The sequence below is a fragment of the Sorex fumeus genome, unplaced genomic scaffold, assembly GCF_029834395.1.
Source record: "Sorex fumeus unplaced genomic scaffold, SorFum_2.1 ptg000063l, whole genome shotgun sequence".
Taxonomy (NCBI): Eukaryota; Metazoa; Chordata; class Mammalia; order Eulipotyphla; family Soricidae; genus Sorex; species Sorex fumeus.
The window spans coordinates 4,803,969-4,823,675 of NW_026606120.1; positions in this window are offsets into that span (position 1 = coordinate 4,803,969).

Genomic DNA, 19,707 nt, shown 5'->3' on the forward strand with positions numbered 1-19,707 from the left:
TTAGTAACACCATTGTGAGGTAGAACAATGATCACAGATTGATTTCTATTGATATTGATATTCTATTTCCCAACACTTTCCTATTATAGGGCTGGAGAGATAGCACAGCGGGTAGGGCGTTTGCCTTTCATGCAGCCAACATGGCAGACCTGAGTTCGATTCCTCTGCCCCTCTCGGAGAACACGGCAAGCTACTGAGAGTATCTCGCCTGCACAGCAAAGCCTGGCAAGCTCCCCGTGACGTATTCGAAATGCCAAACACAGTAACAATTGTCACAATGAAGACGTTACTGGGCCCACTCGAGCAAATCGATGAACAATGAGAGGACAGTGACAGTGACAGTTCCTATTGTAACAAGCAACATAAAGTAAATTATTTTGTGTCCACTAGGGGGCCAGGCTTGTGGATGGGGAGGAAATGCCAGTGTGTGCGACCAAAGTAATGATCAGTGCAGCCAAGGGTGCCGACACCACAGCTGACATGTGCAATTTCAGAGCCAGAGTGTGTGTGCAACCTCAGAGAGCCAGTCCACCTGTGCGACCTCAGAGAATTAGAGTGCATGTGTCACCCCGTTCATCCCAGTAAGAACCTCCATTACAAAGGAAATTATTTAATGCAGAAATAATTTATCTTTTAGCATGTGTTGCAACAAGCAATAGGAATTGAATTTCTCTGTGCCTGCTAAGGGGGCAGGCTGAGGGAGTGGATGGGAAACTAGGACTTTGGTGAAGGGAAAGTCACACTGGTCGTGGAATTGGCATTGGAGCATGGATTTCCTGAAATAATTGTATAATGAACAACTCGTAAATCATGTTGGTTACACAAACTCTTCTCTCAAAAAAGTGTTTCAGGAATTAAAAGGCGCATGCAGTTGAGTTCTGTGCGGCACACATGGGCCTCAGAGAATCACTGGTGTTGTACTCGAGACCCTAGAGCTTGCTCAGAGGCCTCCTGAGCACTGCTCGAGAGCCCCTTCCCTAAATAAGAGGGAAAAAGGACAAAAATAATTAAGTAGATAAATGATGTTGTGGAAGAGTGAATCCTTTACATTGTATGTGTTCAAAATGTCTTCTCTGTCTTATCAGAACTAGCTGGATTTTCATATTTTCTTCAGACTTTAATCTGTAGTTTTATATGATGCATATGGAAAAATTAAGCTTTACACACATATGGAAATGGTATTTCTGATAATTCTGTTACGTACATTTGGACAGTCAATTGTAGAACAATGAGAGTCACCTAAAAAAAGAAAGCACTGGTTGCTTCAGGAAATGGGGAACATGAATATTGGGGACGTCAGTCTTAACAGATGTATTAGGCTTCTGAAACATGTTTTATATACATTTGTGAAAATAAATGTCAATTTGGTAGGAAGATATGAACTCAAATGTGTTGTATTAATGAGGATCATAGGTGGATGTGGTCAGTGGGGACCTAGGCTCCCATGGGTGAGCCCTGGGCTCCCTCCTAGCACCCGTATGGGAGACAAGAGACAGCAAGTAGGAGAGGACATGGGGTGACAGTGGGGTAACTCGGAAGCTTTTTTTTTTTTAATTTAGTATCTTTTTCAGGCCCCAATCCTGTCCCAAGTTGAGAGGGGCCTTGGGCAGGGTAGGAGCATTGCTGTCCTGCCCCTCCCTGGGGGGAAAGAGCACCCAGGTCCTCATGAGAGAGTGGGGAGATGATGGAGCCGTTCTCTCCTCAGACTGTTTATACGGGGTGAAAGTGATATAGGGACCAGACAGACTAAATAAGGTGATTGCCTTGTTCATTACTGATCAGGGTTCTATCCCTGACAGCCCACAAGGTCACCTGAACCCCACCAGGAGTGATCCCTTAGTACAGCACAGAGCCAGGAGTAATCCCTGAGTACATCTAGGTGTGACCAAAAAACCAAAACAGTGAATAGAATATCAGATAAACTCATCACTGAGCATGGCGATGGGGAAGGACCTGACTGGGTTGGCAGACGGAGGACGAAGTGGGGCAGCCCCGAGGAGGGGAGAGAGTGACCTGACTGGAAAATGGCCTGTAGGAGAGCAGGGCTGAACTCTGCTGGGCTTAGAGACCCACATGGGGCAGCAGGAGAGGGCATGTAACAGACTAGTGGAAAGTGCAACAAAGTAGGCAGAGATGTGAGGGTGCAGTTACTGTCACTAAGGACACACAGACCTTTCCCACCTGTTTCAGGAGAGGTTGTCTGTGGTTCTCCTACAGGATCTCTCCCTTTCTTTGTATCTGCTCATTTGGTGCAGGGTGGGGGAACTACACCCCGCTATGCTCAGGATTATTCCAGGGTCTGTGCTGGGGGGCTGCTCCCAGGGCCGCTCAGGGGACCTCACAGTCTGGGTGAGCCTGGGCTTGCTGCACCACAGACTAGGCCCCAGCCCTTTGAGCTAAGGTGTCTCATTGGCTCCTGGGTTTGGGTCATTATCTTGTAAGATCTGATGTTTGTAAGAAGGTGGTTTAAAAGATCTTTATTGCTGATTTATTTCAGTCCATTTCCTTCCCTTTGTTGTCACTGCTGTTGGTGCCTTCACTGGTGCTTACACACTTGGTTGTGGTGCTTGCCGGGGTCACACACTTGCTCACAGTGCTCACACACTGTTCAGTTGTAACATAATTTAGGTAACATCATTTAGTTGTGGAGCTCCTGCACACTTGGTCTAAGATAAGTGTGTCAAAGTGTCAAAGACAACTATTTTTGTTGTGGGGCTGGGGATCACACAAGACAGCATCACCAGGATCACACGAGGCATGGGTGATGGTGCCAGGGGTCAAACTCATGCTCTTATATCTTCAGGGCAGATAGTCCACATTGAAAAACATTCCCAGGCATTCAATCTAGCTTCCTCTTCTAGTCAGGAAACCTAAGCTAGTTCAGTGAGGTTGGGGATAAGGCTAGTGGTAGGGTACAGGGCTTCCACATAGGAAGGCAGGGGTCCATCCTGGCTGTGCAGAAACAAGTAATAGTTTAGTTCAGTGAGAAAACATTAGTCATAGACTAGGATGGAATTTTATATTTTTAGTATGATCTGACAAATATTTTATCAGTGTCATAAGGTTTAAAGTATTTAAAGTAATGTTTTAAAACTGCTCACATCTGAAACATTAAAAATATTCTCAAGGACAAGGCCAGAGTACAACAGGGAGGATGCTTACCTTGTATGCATCTGACTCAGGTTCAATCCCCGGCACCACATATGGTCTCCTGAGTCCCCCTAGGAGTTCCCCTGAGCACTGCCAGATGAGACCCAAAAATAAACAAAATTGAATTTTTCATACAACCTGAAGAGCAGTTCTTAGTGTGAGCATTACAGAGGGATTCATTCTAAAGAAATAATGTGAGAGCCCGACTCCACTATTTCAGGACAGATTTCAGCAAGATATAATCTGCTGAAAATCCTGGAGTGTGAGTTTTGTGAATGAAATCGCCAGGCTTTCTCAGAGTCTGGATGGGCTACCTACCCCCTCTCCCTGTACATTCGGAAGCCTCAGCAGTCACATCCACACCCCAAAGTGGCCACCCAATTCCAAAGCTACTCCAGCCTAACTGTCCCGATAAAAACACTGAATGCCCTGAAAACAAACACCCTGACCTCTTAGCACCCATATTGTAAACTATAATGCACAAAAGGAAAAGGAGACAGAGGGAGAGAGAGAGAAAGAGAGAGAGAGAGAGAGAGAGAGAGAGAGAGAGAGAGAGAGAGAGAGAGAGAGAGAGAGAGCAAGAAGGAAAGTGCCTCCCATAGAGATAGGCTGGGGGTAGGAGTTGGTGAGTGTGGGGATGGTGGTAGGGAAACAGGGGACACATTGGTGGTGGGAAATGCACACTGGTCGAGGGATGGGAACTGGATCATTGTATGACTGAAACCCAATTAGGAACAGATTTGTAATGGTCTATCCCACGGATATTCAATTGAAAAATTTTAAAATATGGAGTGTGGAGTTCAGAATCAATTCAATCAGCTTAATCAATGACTGAATAAGTAGCAATATTTATACATAAAAAAAATCCCCAAAGTGTAGCATTTTCTGAGGGTAAGTATTACAGTCTTGTTATCCTAAGTGAAATATGATATTCTCAGAAGTAGAACATTAGTGGAAAAATTGGTGATGTCCAAACAAAACCTGTAGTTTATAGCTTTGTATAAAATAATTTATTATTTCTAAATATATATCATGATTTTATGAGATATTAACATAGAAGAAACTTGGCAAAGGGTATATGGGAACTCTGCTATTTCCACACTCTTCTTTAAACTTAAAGTTATTTCAAAATAGAATGTTAAAATAATGTACATCTACACAAGTTGAAATGATATGAATACTACCTGTCAAAATAGTTACCCTGAAGGATAAGAGAAAAAACACATGGAGGGTGCGGGATCCCGGAGGAAAAAAAAAAAGAAAAAACAGGTTCCAAAAAGATCACCCGCAAGTTCCAGATGGAGTAGGTGCCGCATCCCTCCTCCCCCAGATGGAACCCCGGTGACCAGAAGCCTCTACAAACACAGCTCGAGTATGCGGGAACGAGGACTTTTTCTCAAATCTGCCGGACTACACCTCCCAGGTAACCTCTGATTCCGGAAGTCATGCCCACAGCCCGCCCCCCAGCGCCATCTTTGAAGCGTTCAGCATAAGAGAAAAAACACATGGAGGGTGCGGGATCCCGGAGGAAAAAAAAAAAAAAGAAAAAACAGGTTCCAAAAAGATCACCCGCAAGTTCCAGATGGAGTAGGTGCCGCATCCCACCTCCCCCAGATGGAACCCCGGTGACCAGAAGCCTCTACAAACACAGCTCGAGTATGCGGGAACGAGGACTTTTTCTCAAAACCGCGCGGCCGCTTATGCGGCCGCGCGACATCTATATACAAAGTGATCAATAAGAAGTAAACCACCCAATCTTTCTCCCTGAAAGTCAGAGTTAAGTTTGGAGCACGGCCACAGCCCCAGAAACACAAGGACTTAATGCAGAACCCAGCAGCTTAGAGCAGAAAAGTGAAAGGACTATGCGTTAATCCAGGCCATCAAGTCTGCCGGAGGGGAAAGGGTGTTGCCCCATTCGCCCTCTCTTCTCTGGAAAGAAGGATGGCGGCCACATGGGAGCCTTGTGGACAGCAGGTATGAGCCGGGGGTGTGGGGGCGACTAAAACCTCATGGGAAGGGGGGCGTTCCGGTCCGTCCTTCACGCCCTACCGAGGTCACCAGTTGCCCCCCACGAGCGGCTCTCCAGCACGGCCACGGCCCCAGAAGCACAAGGGCTTAATGCAGAACCCAGCAGCTTGGAGCAGAAAAGTGAAAGGACTATGCGTTAATCCAGGCAATCAAGTCTGCCCAGAGGGGAAAGGGTGTTGCTCCCTTCCGCCCTCCTCCCTCTGGAAAGAAAGATGGCGGCCACATGGGAGCCTTGCGGACAGCAGGTATGAGCCGGGGATGTGGGGGCGACTAAAACCTCATGGGAAGGGGGGCGTTCCGGTCCGTCCTTCACGCCCTACCGAGGTCACCAGTCACCCCCCACAAGCGGCTCTCCAGCACAGCCACGGCCCCAGAAGCACAAGGACTTAATGCAGAACCCAGCAGCTTGGAGCAGAAAAGTGAACGGACTATGCGTTGACCCAGGCCATCAAGTCTGCCGGAGGGGAAAGGGTGTTGCCCCATTCGCCCCCTCCTCTCTGGAAAGAAAGATGGCGGCCACATGGGAGCCTTGTGGACAGCAAGTATGAGCCGGGAGTGTGGGGGCGACTAAAACCTCATGGGAAGGGGGGCGTTCCGGTCCGTCCTTCACGCCCTACCGAGGTCACCAGTCACCCCCCACGAGCGGCTCTCCAGCACAGCCACGGCCCCAGAAGCACAAGGACTTAATGCAGAACCCAGCAGCTTGGAGCAGAAAAGTGAACGGACTATGCGTTGATCCAGCCCATCAAGTCTGCTGGAGGGGAAAGGGTGTTGCCCCATTCGCCCTCTCCTCTCTGGAAAGAAAGATGGCGGCCACATGGGAGCCTTGTGGACAGCAGGTATGAGCCGGGAGTGTGGGGGCGACTAAAACCTCATGGGAAGGGGGGCGTTCCGGTCCGTCCTTCACGCCCTACCGAGGTCACCAGTTGCCCCCCACGAACGGCTCTCCAGCACGGCCACAGCCCCAGAAGCACAAGGGCTTAATGCAGAACCCAGCAGCTTGGAGCAGAAAAGTGAAAGGACTATGCGTTAATCCAGGCAATCATTTCTGCCCAGAGGGGAAAGGGTGTTGCTCCCTTCCGCCCTCCTCCCTCTGGAAAGAAAGATGGCGGCCACATGGGAGCCTTGTGGACAGCAGGTATGAGCCGGGGGTGTGGGGGCGACTAAAACCTCATGGGAAGGGGGGCGTTCCGGTCCGTCCTTCACGCCCTACCGAGGTCACCAGTCACCCCCCACAAGCGGCTCTCCAGCACAGCCACGGCCCCAGAAGCACAAGGACTTAATGCAGAACCCAGCAGCTTGGAGCAGAAAAGTGAATGGACTATGCGTTGACCCAGGCCATCAAGTCTGCCGGAGGGGAAAGGGTGTTGCCCCATTCGCCCTCTCCTCTCTGGAAATAAAGATGGCGGCCACATGGGAGCCTTGTGGACAGCAGGTATGAGCCGGGAGTGTGGGGGCGACTAAAACCTCATGGGAAGGGGGGCGTTCCGGTCCGTCCTTCACGCCCTACCGAGGTCACCAGTTGCCCCCCACGAGCGGCTCTCCAGCACAGCCACGGCCCCAGAATTACAAGGACTTAATGCAGAACCCAGCAGCTTGGAGCAGAAAAGTGAACGGACTATGCGTTGACCCAGGCCATCAAGTCTGCCGGAGGGGAAAGGGTGTTGCCCCATTCGCCCTCTCCTCTCTGGAAAGAAAGATGGCGGCCACATGGGAGCCTTGTGGACAGCAGGTATGAGCCGGGGGAGTGGGGGTGACTAAAACCTCATGGGTCGGGGGGCGTTCTGGTCCGCCCTTCACGCCCTACCGAGGCCACCGGTTGCCCCCCGCGAGCGGCTCTCCAGCACAGCCACGACTCCAGAACACAGAAACCAGTTTCTTAACTATCTGACTTTCAGTAGAAATACTTCCAGGGTCAATAGGTAAAATAGCAGAAATCCAAAACCAACATTTAATTCTTTAACCCAGCTGTAGAAAGCAAATCACTTCACAATGCTTTTTCAGCATGTCTGATTTGGGGGGGGGGGTAAACTCTAAATAATAGTGGTGAATCTTTTATTGAAACAATGAATCTAATCAAAGCAGATAGAGTGTTAACTAGAATTCATCTGCCTCACAGGGACGGGGAGGGGTGGGGGGTGGGGTTTTATTGGGGTTCTTCATGGTAAAAAATAAGTATTGGTAAAGGGAAATGTGTTTGATATTTGCATTACTGAGACATAAACCTGAAAGCTTTGTAACCTTTCCCACAGTGATTCAATAAATAAATAAAAAAAAAAAATAATTACCCTGAAGGGCAAGGAATAGTACAATTGGAGAGGAGCATAAAGAGACTTGAATTATTGACAATTTGCTGGGAGGTGATTATTTTTTACACTTGTTAAACCGTATGTATTTTTTTTAATAAGTGTCATATTGCGGAATAAAAAAGTTGGAAAATACATGTCACTTTTATTTAATAGAATTGCATATCAGTAGGTGAAAATGTGTTCTCAATGCCTTCTATGCCTTAATTTAGATTTTATAAACAATATTTTTTGAAGTGGCAAATAGATCTTAGCTATAAAATGCTGTGTCTCAGTTATGCTTTTGTGTAATTTTTTAGAAAAACAATAGTATGGGAAAGAGAACAAGAAAATATGTACTCCTTGGGAGTGGGTTAGGTGAATGAAGAGAATTAATGTTAATAATATAAGTAACCTAAGGACATGGTGGATGGTATTAGACACTTTGGTGGTGGTGAGATGTAGAAACTACATCAACACTGTACAATTTAATTACAACAATAGATATATTTGTGTGTATAAAATATAACACATGTCTTCAAAGGGATAAACTGAGGAATGTTTCTCATTAGGGGGTGAGGGTGACTATCATCAGTGATGACCAAGTGGCTCTTTCACTCCCTGAAATTCAGTTGAGAGTGACACTGTGTGCCTGTGGGCTTCCCGCACCTCTATCCTTGTCCACCACACCCAAACTGAGGTGCTTTCTCCGATGTATAGCAAAGCATCCTCCTTAAAATGCCACATATCCAAGATAAGGGAAGTCTGAGACCCGACTCAGTCGGAGGCGCCTTTGGGAGACATGACTGGGACTTCACTTGGGGTGCATGATCCTGGGGTGGGATCCTAGGAGAAAAAAAGAAAACAGTAGCATCCATATATAGTGTGGAATTTCGTGATACTGTCCTGACTTGGATTTATTAGCTATGCAAATGTGGTAGTGATAAAAGATGAAGAATATTCCTAAGAAAAGGAACAGGGAGTGAAAGGAAAGTTACCTTGTAGTTTCTAGGTTTGACATCAAGAGGTTCTGGGGACATGACGAAACCTCAGACACAGCACAAAACCCCAGAAGTTTCCCTTCCGCAACTCTCCGCCCAGCTCCAGATCCTGAACCCAGGACTACTCAGAATACACCTTCATCCCATACATGTCCTCCTCCCAGGTCAGCCTCTCAGCCTGAGTCAGACCCCTGCCACTGCAAAGTAGCAGCGAGCAGAGCAGCGGCGCCCTCGTGTGGCCATAACACCGAAAGACAACTCAGTTTGAATTGTGCTTCCTAGCAGGGAACTCTCACTTGACATCCATCCCTTGACATCCCATTACACATTTACTTGCTCGAGTGGGCGCCAGTAACATCTCTTTCCGTCCCTGTTGCGTGCTAGTGTAGCCCAATGGCATCTGCTCACTCCAGGAAGATGAAGAGCCTCAAATCGATCATCAGGGTCTTGACGAAGAAGTCTGACCATCTCGTAGGTGGGCGGCCACGTGATCTTTTGACGTCCTGTGGAATCCAGTCGGTAACAGCTTTACTCCAGCGGTTGTCTCCAAATCTTTTTATGTGTCCAGTCGATCTGATTTCCGACACCTTGGCAAACGAGATAGTGTCTTTGATTCTTGATCATCGACGGAGATCGGAACTCTGGATTCTTTCTCTCACTTGAGTGAAGTGTGATACTCGAAGCAAAGCTCTTTCAATTCCTCTTTGGGAGACCCGAATAGCATTCTCATCCTGTTTTCCTAGGGCCCATATCTCTGAGATGTATGTTAATGCAGGAAGAACGGTGGAATCAAAGAGATGTGCCCGGAACCGGGGGTTCTTCGTCCTCATAGTTATTTCTTTGACGCTCTTGAAAGCATTCCAAGCCACTCTCTTCCTCCTGTGCAACTCAGGTGCCTGGTCATTCATCATGTTGACTTCTCGACGTAGGTACACATAACTGTTGCATTTGGAAATGTTCGTTCCTTTGAGAGTGAATGGAATGTCAGGAACGGGTTCGTTTCTCATAAACATTGTCTTTGTGATATTCAGCTGTAGTCCGACCTTTCTACACTCAAGGTTGAAGTCAGCCAGCATTTGTGCCACTTTGCTAATGTTTGGTGTTATTAGAACGATGTCATCAGCAAAGTGGAGGTGGTGTAGTTTCCGAACGTCTATCTTCACTCCCATTCCTTCCCATTCTAGTCATCCCATAACGTTCTTGAGTGTGGCACTGAAAAGGTTTGGTGAAATGGTGTTGCCCAGTCAAACCCCTCTCTTGACATGGATGACCACTTCCTTGTAGAATGGTGAGATCCTGGTAGTGAATCCGTAATATAGCTCACGGAGGATCCTGATGTATTGAGTTTGAATGCCCTGTTTGGCTAGGACTTTGATGACCGCTTCAGTCTCAACAGAATCAAAGGCTTTCTTTAAATCAATGAATGTTAGACAGAGTGGCATTTTGAACTCCTGAGAAAACTCAATGAGCTTGGTTACCATGTGGATATGGTTGATCATGCTGAATCCTTTGCGGAACCTGGCTTGCTCGCATGGTTGTCCTTTGTCTAGTGTTCTGCCAATCCTATTCAGGATGACTCGAGTGAACAGCTTGTATATGACAGACAATAGGCAGATTGGGTGATAGTTGCTAATGTCGTGTATGTCTTCCTTCTTGTACAGTAGTATAGTCCTGCTGGTTTTCCATTGGGACGGAACCTTGCCTTCAGACAGGTAGCGTGTGAAGTGCTGAGCCAGTGTATTGATGAGTACTGATGGTAGGTTCTTCAGGTGTTTGGGTCTGACCTTGTCTTGGTCGGGTGCTGTTCTTTACCAACGAAATGGCATGTCGGATTTCAGAAGGGAGAACGTTGGGAATGACATATCCATCCTGCGGAATTTTGTATGTGGGCAGGTGGACGTGCCTATCGAAGAGATCCGAGTAGAAGTCATGGATAATCTTCTCCATTGCCATTCTGGAAGATGTGATAGATCCATCAGGATGTCGGAGGGCAGCCATTTTGGTCTTGTAGTTGGTGAAGGACAGGCAGGCATTACGAATGCTTTTCCCAGCTTCTGCTGCATCGGCCAGCACTACTGCTCTTCTCTTTTTGAGGTCTTCCTTTATTGCTTCTCTGCACTGCTTTGCGAGCTCGGACGTTTGCTTGAGGTTGCCTGAGGCTCACGCCAAGCCACATTGGCAAATGAGCTTGAGAGTTTTCGAAGATAGGTGTTCTTTTGTGGCTATCTCTTTCTTGGTGCTCCTGGCACAATCATGGAGGTGCTGAACCAGTTGATCATATTCTTCGTCAATATTTTCGACGATAGCATCTTCACATGTTGCCACAATAGTGCCAAAGAGCTCCTAGTTGGTGGTCTTTCTGGGAGTTCTCTTCTTAAACTTTGCAGCCCTTTGTCCCTGCTCTGTGAAGTGGGATTTTGCATGAAGAAGACAGTGGTTCGATCCCGTTTGGAATTTTGGAACAACCGCAACATCGGTCAGGCAAAACCGTCAATTGAATATGATGTGGTCAATTTCATTGTGGAACCGTCCACCAGGAGACTCCCATGTCCAACGTTTAGGTTCGGCCTTCTGAAACTGTGAATTGCCATTAATGGTGTTGGTCGACATGATGAACTTAGTCTCTCACCCTGTTCATTCCATTCTAGGCCATAGGTCCCAATGTGGAGTTCTTAGACTGCTCTTCTCGGTCCTATCTTGGCATTAAAATCACCCACAATGATCTTGTAGAAGGTGTGGTCTTCTTTATAGAACTTCTCTAGCTCCATGTAGAATTTCTCAATTTCTTCTTCATCATAATTGGATGTTGGTGCTTATACAACGAAAATAGAAACGGCATTGAGCCACATCTATTCAAGTGTAATCGTCTATTAGGGTTGTTAGGCATTCAAATGAATCAATGCTCATGGACAGGTTTGTGTTGACAAGGACACTGACACCACCGATGCCTCTTTTGTTGCATGTTCCAAGGAACAGTTCTTTTCCAGTGTCGAAAATGGCGTGATGTGGTTGATGCCTTCTCATCTTGGTCGGACCAATGATGTCGTACTTGATCTTTCACGCTTGCACCATCAGGTCCTCGATGGATGTATCCGATGCCAGCATACGTGACTTGAAAGTACGCGGCCTCTAATTGCCCTTGCAGGTGTTCCCATGGTTCAAACCATATTTGAACCCTATTAAATATGGTACAGTAATCTTGGAAGATGTGTCTGAATAGCTTCCCTTAACACATACTCACATAGAGGCTCCTCCTCATTCATAATCATGAGCACTAGCTCCCAGTTTGATTAAACAACAAGTACATGAGTAACAACACAGTCTCCAATGGAGACGTTACTGGGCCCGCTCGAGTAAATCGACGATCAACGGGAGGGCCTTTACTTTACTTTACATGAGAAACTCTTGTTAATAGTATTATAAACCCCCCAATTTAATCAACAACATTCTTAAAAATAAAAAATAAACATGAACTACTCCAGGCCATGATTGCTGCTACCCAGAGACAGACTGAGCCCACAAGCATACTGGAACCCTCACTGAGCTGAGATAAGATATTGTCCCCCGTCTCTGTCACTTACTCCTGTTGCTGATTCCATCAGAATCAACTTTAAAGTTTCCATCCCTAGAAGGGGTTGCAGGAAGGAAGAAAAAGCCCCGATGCTCTCAACCAGGAATATGACCCAAGGGGGGCAGGGAATCTCATGAACAAGTGAAATAGGGAGGTAATAGTGACTTTAGTCTTTCCACCCTACCGAGACCATGAGTTGCCCCCCACGAGCAGCTCTCTGGCATGGCCACAGCCCCAGAGGCCCACGGACCTAATTCGGAACCCAGCAGCTTTTGGCAGAAATGTGAATGGACTATGCATTAAGCTATGGTGCTGTGCCCCCCCAATCCCCCCCCCCCGGTAGGGAAAGGGTGTCTGTCTCTTCCACCTTTTTCTCCCCCAGCGGCATGGTGGCCACTGCCTCAGAGCTTATTGGGCAGACAGGTATGAGCTGGCAGTGACGGGGCAACTGCAGCCTCATGGGATGGGGGACAGAACTGGCATGTCCTTCCCTCCCCACCCAGACCACGAGTTGACCCCCCACGAGTGGCTCTCCGGCATGTCCATGGACCCAGAGGCACACAAACCAACCTCGGAACTATGTGGCTTTGGGCAGAAATCCCTCCAGACTTAATTAGTAAAATATCAGAAATCCAAAATCCAGATATCATATGGTCTTCATGACCAGCAATAGAAAACAAATTATTTCATGATTCCTTTTCAACAGGTCTGATTGTTGGGATAAAATTCCAAATAATAATGGTGCATCTTTTGTCAAAATAATGAATGTAATCAAAGTAGTGAGAGAGTTAAGTGGAAATCATCTGCCTCACAGGAATGGGGAGGGGTGGGATGGGGGTATAGTGGGGGTTTTTGTGTTGGAAAATATGCACTGGTGAAGGAATGGGTGTTTGATCACTGTAAGACCGAGACTTAAACCTGAAAGCTTTGAAACTGTTCTCACGGTGATTCAATAAATAAATTTTTAAAAATAGTGACTTTAGTAAATGGCGGCTAAATAATGTGGAGAGGGCAGAAGCAGAGGAAAGGGACAGGGAAGGGCCAACTAGTGGGCACCTGTGGGGGAGGGATGGGTTCTCTGTGGGTGAGGAAGGAAGTGCTTGGGTAATAGAGTGTGTTTGTCACCTGGAAGATAATATTAGAGCAGGTGTTAGCTTGTAATTGACTGGTAAACTACAGTTAGATTTCAGGCAATTCTCCATACTTTGAAGTATGACATAACTGTAACACTCAGGGAAGAGTAGAGAATAGGGGAAGGGAAGAGAAGGTTAGGAAAGGAAAAGGTAGGAAAGAGAAGGGAAGACTAGAGAGGGGAAGGGAAGGCAAGAGAAGGAAACAGGAGGGAAGGAAAGAGGAAGAAAAGTATTAAGGATTTTTTTCCATCTAGAATAAGACCTTTTAACGCTGGTGGGAGAATGAAAGGACCCAGAGACGGGGACCTAAGTTCATGTAATTTAGAGGCATCAGCCCTGGACACTAATTCTTTTTTTTTCCATTTTAAGTCAAATACCTTTAATACATTTTAATACAAATACCTTTGTCTGACAATGTGTTATGCAGAGTCTTAAATATACATTATTTTAAAATACACATAATAAGTAATCTGGGCACTAATTTTTGAGTTTCCAGATTTCCACAGTATGTGAGAGCGACATCTGTAGTCTATGGCATTGATACCAGGAAACTTTTGCTGGAGAGATGAATTTTTAAAAATCTAGCATATGAACTTAGAGGCCAGCCGGGTATCCTAGAGGAAAGGGCTGTTCAGATAGAGAAGGGAGCACCAAATAAAGGATGTTTGGAGGATCCTCCCAGGAGGGGAGATGCATGTCGAAAGTAGACTATGGACTGAACATGTTTGCCACTCAATGCCTCTTTTGCAGACCACAACACCCAAAAGGAGAGAGAGAACACAGGGGATTTCCCTGCCACAGAGACAGGGGGGATGGGGGGATGGGGGTGGGAGGGATATTATCCATGGTGGTGGAAAATGGGCACTGGTGGAGGGATGGGTATCTGATCATTGTATAATTGAAACCAAAGCACAAAAAATTGTAAATCTACAACTTTAAAAAAAATAAAATAAAATAAAGGGAAAAAAAAATCTAGCATATGAAAGGCAGCACTGTGTTGTTTATGAAGACCTATCAGCAACAACACTGTAAACAACAGGGCAAAACTTTAAAAAAATGTTGCAGCCGGAGTGTTAGTACAGCAGGTAGGACATTTTTACTTGCATGCAACTGACCAGAGTTTGAGCCCAGATATCACAGATGATTCTCTGAGCACTTCCATGAGTAATTCCAGAGTGCAAAGCCAGGAGTAACTCTGGCCAAAAAGCAAAAGAAAAAAAAAGAACCCTTGACAAAACTTCCCTTCATAACACAGACTGGTGAGTAGGAGGCAAATTGACTGGAGGGCGGGGGGTGTTGGCAGAGATGAAGGGATCAGTGTTGGAATATCGTATGCCTGAAACCAAATCATAAGTAACTTTGTAATTTCACTGTGACTGAATGAAAAGAGAGAATAATAGATGAACATAGATGATAGACGATAAAACATAGATGAAGAATCTCTGAGTGTAATGCACAGACATGACAGTTGATTTTTAAACATTTTTCTGTCAGTGACCAAAATTCCTCTTGATGAAGCTACATCTCCACATTTTGTTTGTGTAGGGAGAGAGCACAGTAGAATGTCTTAAAATTGATGCATTAAAAAAAAGAACATGTTACTCTCCAGGTAGTACTTGTCATGCATGCAGCCACACCCTACCCCCACATTTGATCATCCCTCCAATTCCTAGCAAGAAAATCTGCCTATTGGTGACACTGATAGATCCAGGTGAAGATCTTGGCCATGAGCTGTGCGACATGGAGGAAGATGGAATCCCTGCTTGAGGGAGAAGCATCAGAATCAAACAGGCTGTCCATGTCTGTGGCAGCAGATGCACAGGACTGGGAGGAGGTGATAATGGTTTCTTGGAGAATATGGTGCAGGTCCTTCATCTTCTCTTTCCCTCTCAGGGATCCCCCAGAACAGTACTCCTGGGCTCCTGCTGTAGACTGTGGTGTCTCATGGTACTTGATATCATTTTTGATGAATAAACATTATAGTTTTGGGGGGAGTCATAGGGGCCAGAGAAATAGTGGGAGAGTGGACAGAGCTCTTGCTTGCACACAACCTACCTAAATTTGATCACTGACATTCCATATGGCCTCTTTTTTATTTTAAAAATTTTATTAGCTCCAATTCCAAACCGGTACAGCCCGCCCCCAAGGGCCTGGGACCCTCTCTGGGCATTCGCAGCTAGATCCAGCTCCTAGAAAGCCAGTTTTCAACCCCTGATCTGCGCGGGACGGGCACGGAGGCCCAGCTCTGGGCAACAAAGTTGAACGGCTCCAATTCCAAATAGGTACAGCCCGCCCCCAAGGGCCTGGGACCCTCTCTGGACATGCGCAGCTAGATCCAGCTCCTAGAAAGCCGGTTTTCAACCCCTGATGTGCGCGGGATGGGCACGGAGGCCCAGCTCTGGACAACAAAGCTGAACGGCTCCAATTCCAAACAGGAGAAGTTCCCAACTCCTCGCCCAGTGCCAGGGACTCTTTCCGGAGCCGCGGCCGCTAACGCAGCCGCGAAATATTTTCCAACTACATATGCCATAGGAACCATAAGTTACCTTCTTAGATGGAAACTTCTCTATTTTAGCTCAACCACTAGAAACACAGTAGCCAGTAACTCATAAGCCTATCTTAACTCACACTGCATATCAAGCAGAATAGTAACAGTGAACGTGAAGAACTAAACCACACCTCTCACAATGGTAAAGCAACGCAAAAGCCCACCAAACTTTCATATTGAAGAGTCTAGCCCAGATGACACCAACAGTACTGTAGTGTTAGACAACCTCTCTGACAAGGAATTCAGAAGGGAGCTACTTAGGATGCTTAGGGAATTAAAAGAAACAATGGAAAGCAATGCCAATAGAAGACAAGAGGATCTGAAGGCAGAAATGAGGAAAATGCAATCAGAAATGTCAGACCTGAAAAATCTCGTAGGCGAATTGAAAAGCTCAGTGGAAGGCCTCAGCAGCAGAGTAAGAGCTGCTGAGAACAGAATCAGTGAGCTCGAAGATGAAGTTCAGAGACTCTCCAGAAAAGAGCAGAAAATGGAAAAGAGACTCACAATTCGGGAACAGATGGCAAGAGAAGATCGTGATGAAGCCAAGAGGGGTAACATAAGAATTATTGGAGTCCCAGAGGGACAGGAAGAAAACCGTGATGAAGAAGAAACTGTCAAAGACATCATTGCTACAACGTTTCCAGAGCTGAAGAAAACTTGTGACCACATTCAGGAGGCCCGAAGGGTACCAGCTAGAAGAAATCCGAATAAAAATACCCCAAGACACATTCTGATCAAAATGACCAAAACCTTAGACAGAGACAAAATTCTGAAAGCAGCAAGATCGAAGAAAGAAATCTCTTACAAAGGAGCATCCTTAAAATTCACAGCTGATTTTTCTGATGAAACCCTCATGGCCCGAAAACAGTGGTGGGACATAGTGAAAAAACTCAATGAAATAAATGCCTCCCCAAAAATACTTTTCCCAGCCAGACTCTCATTCATAATAGAAGGAACAACACACAGTTTCACAGACAAACAACAGCTCAGGAACTTCATAGACTCAAAACCATGGTTACAAGAACAACTAAATGGGCTACTTTAAGGCAAGAAAGGCCCCTCAAATACACCAAATTTTAACAGAACAATGGGACAAAATCCCATAACAATAATCTCTCTCAATGTCAATGGGCTAAACGCACCAATTAAAAGACATAGAGTGGCAGGATGGATTAGAAAATTGAACCCAACATTCTGCTGCCTGCAAGAAACGCATCTCAATAGTCAAAGCAAACACAGACTCAGAGTCAAAGACTGGAAAACAATCCTACAGGCAAACAGCTCCCATAAAAAAGCTGGGGTAGCCATCCTTATATCAGACCACATCGATTTCAGAGTGAGGAAGGTCATAAGAGACAGTGAAGGCCATTTCTTATTGATCAAAGGGTCTGTACAACAGGAAGAACTTACAATAATAAATGTATATGCACCTAATGAGAGACCAGCAAAGTACTTAAAACAACTACTCATAGATTTGGAAAAAGACATCAATAGCAACACAATACTAGTGGGAGACTTCAACACTGCTTTGTCACCTCTTGATAGATCAACCAGACTCAAGCTTAGCAAGGACATACTTCATTTGAGGGAAACAATGGAAGAAAGGGACTTAGTAGATATATACAGGACACTTCATCCACAGAAAGCTGAATACACATTCTTCTCAAGCGTACATGGAACATTCTCCAAGATAGACCACATGCTGAGCCACAAAACATGCCTCCATAAAATTAAGAAGACAGAGATTGTATCAATAATCTTCTCAGACCATAATGCGCTGAAATTCGAAGTAAATCACACACAAAAACAGAAAACTAAATCAAACACCTGGAAATTAAACAGTGCACTATTGAACAACGAGTGGATTAGACAGGAAATCAAAGAGGAAATCAAAAGATTCCTAGAAACGAATGAAAATGAGAACACGAGTTACCAAAACTTATGGGACACAGCAAAGGCTGTGTTAAGAGGAAAGTTTATAGCTCTACAAGCATTCCTCAGGAAGGAGGAGCGAGCACACATAAGTAACCCAACCTCACAGCTTAAGAGCTTGGAGAAGGACCAAAAAAAGGAGCAAAACCCGAACAGGAGAAAGGAAATAATAAAACTCAGAGCAGAGATTAACGAGATGGAAACCCAAAAAACAATCCGAAAGATCAATGAAACCAAGAGCTGGTTCTTTGAGAAAATTAACAAGATCGATAAGCCTCTAGCAAAACTCACAAAGAAAGGGAGAGAGAAAACCCTAATAAACCGAATCAGAAATGAAAAGGGGGTCATTACAACAGAAACTACAGAAATTCAGAGGATCCTCAGGGAGTACTTTGAGAAGCTTTATGCCACAGAACATCAAAACCTCGAGGAAATGGATAAATTCCTAGACTCCTACAGACTCCCAAGGCTGAACCAAGAAGACCTGGAATACCTGAACAGACCTATCACCATCAAGGAAATTGAAATGGTAATAAAAAGTCTCCCCAAGCACAAAAGTCCTGGTCCGGATGGATTCACTAGTGAATTCTTCCAAATCTTTAAAGAGGACTTACTACCAATGCTCTTTAAGCTTTTCCACGAAATTGAAATATCAAAAACACTTCCGAACAGTTTCTACGAAGCAAATATCACACTGATACCAAAAGCAGACAGAGATACCACAAAGAAAGAATTACAGACCGATATCCCTGATGAACACAGATGCAAAGATCCTCAACAAACTACTAGCAAATAGAATCCAATTACTCATCAAAAAGATCATACACCATGACCAAGTAGGATTCATCCCAGGGATGCAAGGATGGTTTAACATTAGAAAATCAATCAACATAATCCATCATATCAACAAAAGAGAAGATAAAAAGCATATGATTATATCAATAGATGCAGAGAAAGCATTTGACAAGATCCAGCACCCCTTTATGATGAAAACCCTAGCCAAAATGGGTATAGAGGGGACCTTCCTCAACATAATTAAAGCCATCTACCACAAGCCTACAGCAAGCATCATCCTCAATGGGGAAAAACTGAGAACCTTCCCTCTAAGATCAGGGACGAGACAGGGATGCCCACTCTCTCCACTGCTGTTCAATATAGTACTGGAAGTACTTGCAATAGCGATTAGGCAAGAAAAAGATATTAAGGGCATTCAGGTAGGAAAGGAAGAAATCAAGCTCTCACTATTCGCAGATGATATGATACTCTACTTAGAGAACCCAATAACCTCCACCAAAAAACTCCTAGAAACAATAGACTCGTATAGTAAAGTTGCAGGTTATAAAATCAATACCCAAAAGTCCATGGCTTTCCTATACGCAAACAGTGAGAGAGAAGAAAGCAACATGAAAAAAACAATCCCGTTCACAATTGTGCCCCAGAAAATCAGGTACCTAGGAATCAGCTTAACTAAGGAAGTAAAGGACCTGTACAAAGAAAACTACAAAACGCTACTTCAGGAAATAAAAGAGGACATGAGGAAATGGAAAGATATCCCCTGCTCATGGGTCGGGAGACTAAACATTGCCAAAATGGCAATACTACCGAAAGCATTGTATAAATTCAATGCAATCCCTATAAGGACACCCATGACATTCTTCAAAGAAATGGAGCAAACACTCCTGAAATTTATATGGAACAATAAGCCCCCACGAATAGCTAAAGCAATTCTTGGGAAAAAGAAAATGGGAGGAATCAACCTTAATTTTATGGAGGCATGTTTTGTGGCTCAGCATGTGGTCTATCTTGGAGAATGTTCCATGTACGCTTGAGAAGAATGTGTATTCAGCTTTCTGTGGATGAAGTGTCCTGTATATATCATTGCAGCACTCTTTACAATAGCCAGAAACTGGAAGAAACCTGAATGCCCAAGAACAGATGACTGGTTAAAGAAACTTTGGTACATCTACACAATGGCGTACTATGTAGCTGTTAGAAAAGATGAAGTCATGAAATTGACATACAAGTGGTACAATATGGAAAGTATCATGCTAAGCGAAAT